This window comes from Neofelis nebulosa, chromosome 3 (genome assembly GCF_028018385.1).
Source record: "Neofelis nebulosa isolate mNeoNeb1 chromosome 3, mNeoNeb1.pri, whole genome shotgun sequence".
Lineage (NCBI taxonomy): Eukaryota > Metazoa > Chordata > Mammalia > Carnivora > Felidae > Neofelis > Neofelis nebulosa.
Genome location: NC_080784.1, coordinates 100,907,205 through 100,913,805, shown reverse-complemented (window position 1 = coordinate 100,913,805; position 6,601 = coordinate 100,907,205). Strand labels below are relative to the sequence as shown.

Genomic DNA, 6,601 nt, shown 5'->3' with positions numbered 1-6,601 from the left:
ACTTGAATTAAAAAAAAAGTGGTTGAGAGTCCACATTTTATAACCTTGAACACCTCTTGCCTATAGTATAGTATGTTAATATGTTAAATATAATTTTAAAAGGATACCAGTTTGAAAATACAGACAGATACAGCAACAATTGCTCTACAAAGAATATGACAAGTCCACCAACAGTACTGGGACACACAGAGAATTTAAAACCTAAAAATGCTCATGCTTCATGAGAGCAAGAACTATATATCTCTCTCAGGGAGGGGCACAGTGGTGGACACAGGGCAAGTGCTCAACACATATCACTGAAATAGTGAGGAGAAATAAAAGAGTGATAATAATCACCCACAATCCTGAACTTTGTTCATTTCGAAAATGTTTCGCTTCTAAGCAATGAACCTAGATACATTGTTTCAGAGCAAAAGTAAAAATAATAAAATATAACATACATACATGCATCCATAGAATGGAATGATATGATAAATAGCTATCAAAAGAGACCATTTGTGTCTACAAAATTGTGTATTCTTTATCACCTATCAGTAGTGTATAGAGTTATGACTTCTAAAGTCAGACTACTGTTAATCAAGGTGGTAGCCTTACCAATTATTAGTTGTGTGACATTAGGTAAATCTATTCACTTCTGTATCATTTCCTTAACTGTAAAAAGATCATAGCTGCTCATAAACTAGCGGTGAGGATTAAATGAATTATCTCTTAGAAGTGCTTAGAGAAGTTACATTGTTGGTGCTATATTCATGTTAGCTACTATTGCCTCTTACATTATTAGAAATGGAAATAACATCATACCCTTATTTTATCTCATCTGAACTACTATAGTAGTCTCTCCATTTCTAATCCTTTCTACAAGTCATCCTACATACATTCCATTCAGAAAAATTTTTCTAAAACATGTTCTTGTTATGTCAGATCTATACATGAAAATGTCCACTGTCCACACACACACACACACACACACATACACACACACACACTCACAATTAATTTTAGGTATATATAATTTTTAGCCTGGTATTCAAGGCTTCTCTCAACCTAATTTTACAATCTTATTTTCTACTGTCCCTTCCACTTATCTTCCCCATAAATTAAATTGAATTACCTATTTTCTGAAATGACCCTGCACTTTTCCTTCTATGATTGGCTCTCCTGACCTTTCTCTTTGCTTATAGTGTTGATTCCTCATCTCTCCCATTAATCTTTGAGTCCAGTAGTTTGAATACTATGCTATAAAGATAAAGATGTTATAAATATAAGGATGTATACACAAATATGGGTAGTCCTTTCATTGTTACTGAAACTACTCATCTGTTAATTTTGTGCATCATAGCAGGACTAGTGTTTATAGTATGCATTTTTTTAAAACTATCTAATATTCTTGGCTTGTTCATTAAGACTTTCCATTGCTTCCTAGATTTATGGATGGCAAATTCTATTTTGTAACCTAGGAGATGTGCCACTATGATACATTGTTTACATCACCTGCAAGGTGACATCTTACATTATTGAGTAGTCTTGCTGAGAGATATCTCATCTTTGACAATGACCCAAGACAAGCATGTAAGATTCATTTTATGTGATGGTTGATCCAGTTTTAACTCAATTTTTGTTAAATCGTAAAATTTAGTTTATGTTTTGATTCTGGTAAGTAATTAGCTGGGTGATCACGAGAGGCCCATTCTTTTGATAAAAAGCTTTCTATGTTCTGTAAATTGGAGAATAAACAAGAACATGTAAGTGAATTATACCCAGCTCAGTGAGATAAAGGAAGCAGATTTTTAATGAGATTGTGAGAAGAGGAGAGTTTTAATTGAAAACCTTGGATTTGGGTTCTTGTTTGACTGGTTTGTAGTTTAAGGCAGTTGACTTACCTTTACTTTGTGAAGTAGTTTTTTATCTTTTAAGTAGGGCTACTGGTGCCTGGACAGCCTCCCTAATAAAGCACCTGAGACCTTGTACCTCTGAACATTTTGAAATTTTATGCTCCACAAATGAAAGAGATTATTATTGGAAAAGAATAAGATAATGTTTAAGCTTTTTTTTTCTATGTTTAAGTGTAATTACATTGTGACTTCAGTTGAAACATTAAGAGGAATAGTTTTAATATTTTTAGTTATTAATTATATTCTGATATAGATGATCTGATAATAGATTTGCTATTTTCTGCCCACCACTAAGCTGGGTTTTTCATAAATATAGAAGAAAAGTCTATGACTTCTCAGAGCCTTGGAGGAGGGAGGGCCACTTGTGAGGGAGGAAGCATGAACGCCTGGGCACTGGACGCTAACTGCTAGGGTTTAGAAGAAGGAGGAACCAAAGAAATACGTATCGGTTTTCTATTGTTGCTGTTAACAAATTACCACAAACGATGTGGCTTAAAACAACTCTAGTTTATTCTCTCCAGTCTGAAGGTTAGAATTCTGAAGCGTGCAAATGTCTCAAGTTGTCAGCAGGCCTAGTTACTTCTGAAGGTTGTAGAGAAGAATCCATTTCCTCCAGCTTCTAGAGGTGCTCACATCCTTGTGGCCTATATGCTAACATTACATGCTCATGGCCTAGCATCACATCATTTCTCATCCAGCCTCTGACATCATGTCACCTTCTTCCTCTGACCTTCTTGCTGCCCTCTTATAAGGATGCCTGTGATTACACTGTCTCCGGCCCCCCCCCCCCCCGCCCCCCGTCCTGCTCCCGCCCGGATAATCTAAGCTACTTCCTTAAAAGTCTTCACTTAAGCACGCCTGCAAAGCCTCTTTCCTATGTTGGGTAACAACTACAGGTTCTGGGGGATTAGGATGTGGATAGCTTTGGCGGTGGGGCATTACTCAACCTATCACAGAAGAGGAATCTTCAAATTGTTGGTATATTATGGATTAAAACAGCACCCTAAATTACTGGATTTTATAGCTTCAAGACAGTCACCACTAACTAAAACAGAGGCCAAAAATATGAATTGAATATAGCAACTACTTTTCTAATCTCAATGCTTTTTTTTTTCTGTTTTGTGACTAGAAATTTCTTCTTTTTAAAGTTCTCTTTAAATGTATTTATTTGTTTTGAGAGGGAGCTAGAGACAGCCAGCACATGCAGGGGAGGGGCGGAGAGAGAGGGAGAGAGAGAGATTCCCAAGCAGACTCCAGGCTATCAGCACAGAGCCTGATGGAGAGCTCAAACTCATGAGCTGGATACTTAACCGACTGAACCATCCAGATATCTCAGTGACTAGAAATTTCTAATGAAAGCGGTACTTAATGGGATGACCAGCCTTTTCTTTCTTAGCATATTTTGATGGACTTTTTAAATAGGCTTACCTATTTTACTTTGTCTTCACTTTGAGCGAAACCACTTTTGATGATCTTACCATCTTCTGTCCAATACCTACTGGATGAAATTAATTTTGAACCAGAATATAAATGATCGAAAGCTTTCAACTGATAAAACTGAAATAGGATCAAGTGATGACTGTAAGTCTCTATTACAATGTTGCCTAGCAACGTAGTTGCAGCTTTCCATTATAAGGAATGATACTATTATACAAAGGCATCTTAGAAAAGAAATGAAGGGTAAGAAGTTCTAAGCTTACAAAGAAGCTATCATTTCAGGGCATAGGAAAATAAAGTCATCGAGCTATCCAGTGAAGGTCACAGAACTAAAAGGATAAATTATGGTTTAAGTATATTAAAATTTTAAAGTTAGTGTTTCCTTATTTCCTATTATTTATGTTCCAGTGCTTTTCAGTCCTTTGTGGCCTAATATCTTGAAAAAGCAAAAAACAAAACTCATTAAAGAATAAACACACAAGTATCATGACATTCTATAACCAAGATCTATAGTAACACTGAAGTCTTTTGTAAACATTTGACATTTATTTTTGTGAACTTCAGAGTGTTACAGCCTTCTTTTTTTTGGCATCAATAAATAGAGCTTTAATGCTACTTAATGTTGATTTTGAATCAAATGAAATGGAAACATAAGGTAATAATAAGGGTCTATTCGTCTAAGAAAATCTGTAAAACATAAAGTCATACCAAATAATGTCTTAAGTGTCAAATGTCTTTAGATGTTTTATCTATGGCAATATATTAATATGAAGTGTCATACATAATAGAAAAAGAAGTTCAGGTACATCGGTATGTTGGTTTAATTTTAAATAGGCCATTGATTTAAGTATTGATAACATTGGTTTTTATTTTTTAGAGTGGACATCATTTTAAAGGTACCTACTAAATTCAGGTAATGGTCTCTCTCTATTTGCCATTTTGTGAATCCATTATTAACATCCTTATAACAGGCTTGTTAGTTCAGCAGAGGCCTTCAAGGCTTCCAAAAGAAATCTAGGCTGGTCAGGAAGCTGACCTGGACAGTGGCATTCCATGAGTGGGTGTTTCCTATGCCAGCAAAGCTGGGGCCCCCTTGCAAATACGAAGTCTTTTAAAGCAATTAGGGGGTCCCTGCCAACTCCCACTCTTTTTTTAATATGAGAGGCATCAGAAGCTCTGGGTCCATTTCCTGAAGCACAACTCCTATTCCTTCCTGCATGTGCAGCTCAAAGGCCCTTCTCAAGTGCTGGATGGAGTCCAGGGGGCCATGAGCATTCTGCTAGTCCTACACCTGAAAGTTTTTCTAATAAATAAGCTCTAAGCATACACTATTTGTCATTTCTGGTTTTATTTGCACCCATTATTCAACCCTTCATTATTCAGATGAACTTATGGTGCCTTTAAAACTTTAATTGGTTTTCTTGTGGATATGAGAACTCCAGAGATATTACACAAGCCAGGGCCCATTTGCCGGAAAGATGTTTCAACTATAACATGACAAAAATGGTAAGAACCACTAATATGTATAAGTAACTTATCTTTTAAATGTTTGTAGTGGTAAAAAAATATTTAAAACTAAAATATTATCATCAAAGTCCTTTCTGGATCATTTCACACCTAAAATAATTTGTCTAAGTGGTCTTTAGATGGCTATATTAACTTCCTAGGCCTGACATATCAAGTTTCCACGAAGTAGTGGCTTGAAACAGGAACTTACTCTCCCACAGTTCTGGAGGCTAGAAGTCCAAAACCCAATGTCAGCAGGCCCAGCTTCCCTATAAAGTTTCTAGGGGAGAATTCTTCTTTTCTTCTTCTGGCTCCTGACGGCTCCTGGCTTCCTTTGGCTTGTGCTACTGTAAATCCAGTCTGCTTTAGTCTTTCCATGGGTTTCCTCCCTTATCTCTCTGTGTCCTTTTCTATATCTTATAAGAACATTTTCTTTGGATGTAGCCTACCCCATTCTAGTATAATCTCTCCTCACTCATTACCTTAATTACATCTGAAAAGACCCTGTTTCCAAATAAAGTCACATTCTGACATTCTAGTAGACATGAATTTTTGACGGACACTATTCAATCCACTCTGATGGTATATGACGAATATTTATATAAGTAATTCCCAAGGAATATAGATGCTGTGTTTTCCCTTTTAGGAGAGAGCCTAATCTACTTACAAATCACTGTTGGCCAAACATTCAATAAATGTGTATAACACGATTCGGGTATTTTTGTGCAATCTGAGTTTCATCCAATGTTCCAAAAGTCCCAGAGGTAGTGAAAGACTAAGGTGGGGGAAGGCAGATAATTTACCCAACCCCCCTAGCTACACAGGTAAATTTTATTAAACATTTCTATAACCTACATCAGTAGGGAGAGGGGAGAAAGTAACCAAAGAATACCGAGTCATCAACTATCTCCTCCTTCTAATCACTTGCTCTAATTTATGAGGCAAGGTTCTCTCAAGATCCCCAGTTACCTTACAGCAAAATGGTAGGAACTCTCCTGGGACTGATCAGTTTTTCCTGGTCTTCCTTTTTGTTGTTATTCACAGGGACCTATGGCTAGGTTCCTTTTCTCCTAGAGACAGAAGAAACCGACTGATGACTGATCCATTGTCACCAAAGTTGCTACGTAAAAGTGAAAATCAAACATTCCTTTCTTAAGTGTCAAGAACCTCAACAGTTCTTCCTCCTTTGTTGCCTCTACATTACATGGCAATATCAAACACTAATGGAATTGTATGATCAATAGTTACTGACAAAAGCAAAGCTTTTGCTTTCATTTATTGAAGTATATAAATATGCTGACTCTTTCTCTTCTTCCCTTGTCTATCAACATAAAATAATCACAAAACACAAATTTAAGAAAGCACTTTAAGAGCCGGCAAGTGACTTGAATGAATCTTTGTACATGAATTTGCTTAAAATATTTGGAACAATGCCATAGCCCATGTGATTGTTTCAATTTTTAAAAATAGGAACAAGTAGAAATTTTGATGAAAAAATGTATGTAATTTGTTTATTAAAAAAGGGCACAATCCTCCCTGTTACTTATTTTACTACATTTCTCTTTAAAAAGAAATATAAGGTGAATTATACAGACAAGTATAATGCAGCAAGATAAAAATATTAAATGAATTTATAAATATGGGTGAATGGAAATAAATGTTAGTAGTGTATAGAAGTCCTCCAGGAATGCACTAATTGGACACACTCAATAAAACCAGGCTCTGTCCCATTGCTACAAGAGGGTTATAGATTGGCTGTACAGTTC

The 6,601-nt window shown here is 36.0% G+C and overlaps 1 long non-coding RNA gene across 1 annotated transcript; it reads left to right on the top strand.

Annotated features, from left to right (window-relative positions):
- The first annotated feature begins 1,527 nt into the window (after positions 1–1,527).
- LOC131506143 (uncharacterized) lies at positions 1,528–5,950 on the top strand. Its single transcript, XR_009258754.1, has 3 exons — positions 1,528–1,569; positions 4,207–4,242; positions 5,880–5,950. It is a non-coding gene; the product is annotated as an uncharacterized LOC131506143 (long non-coding RNA).
- Positions 5,951–6,601: the final 651 nt, after the last annotated feature.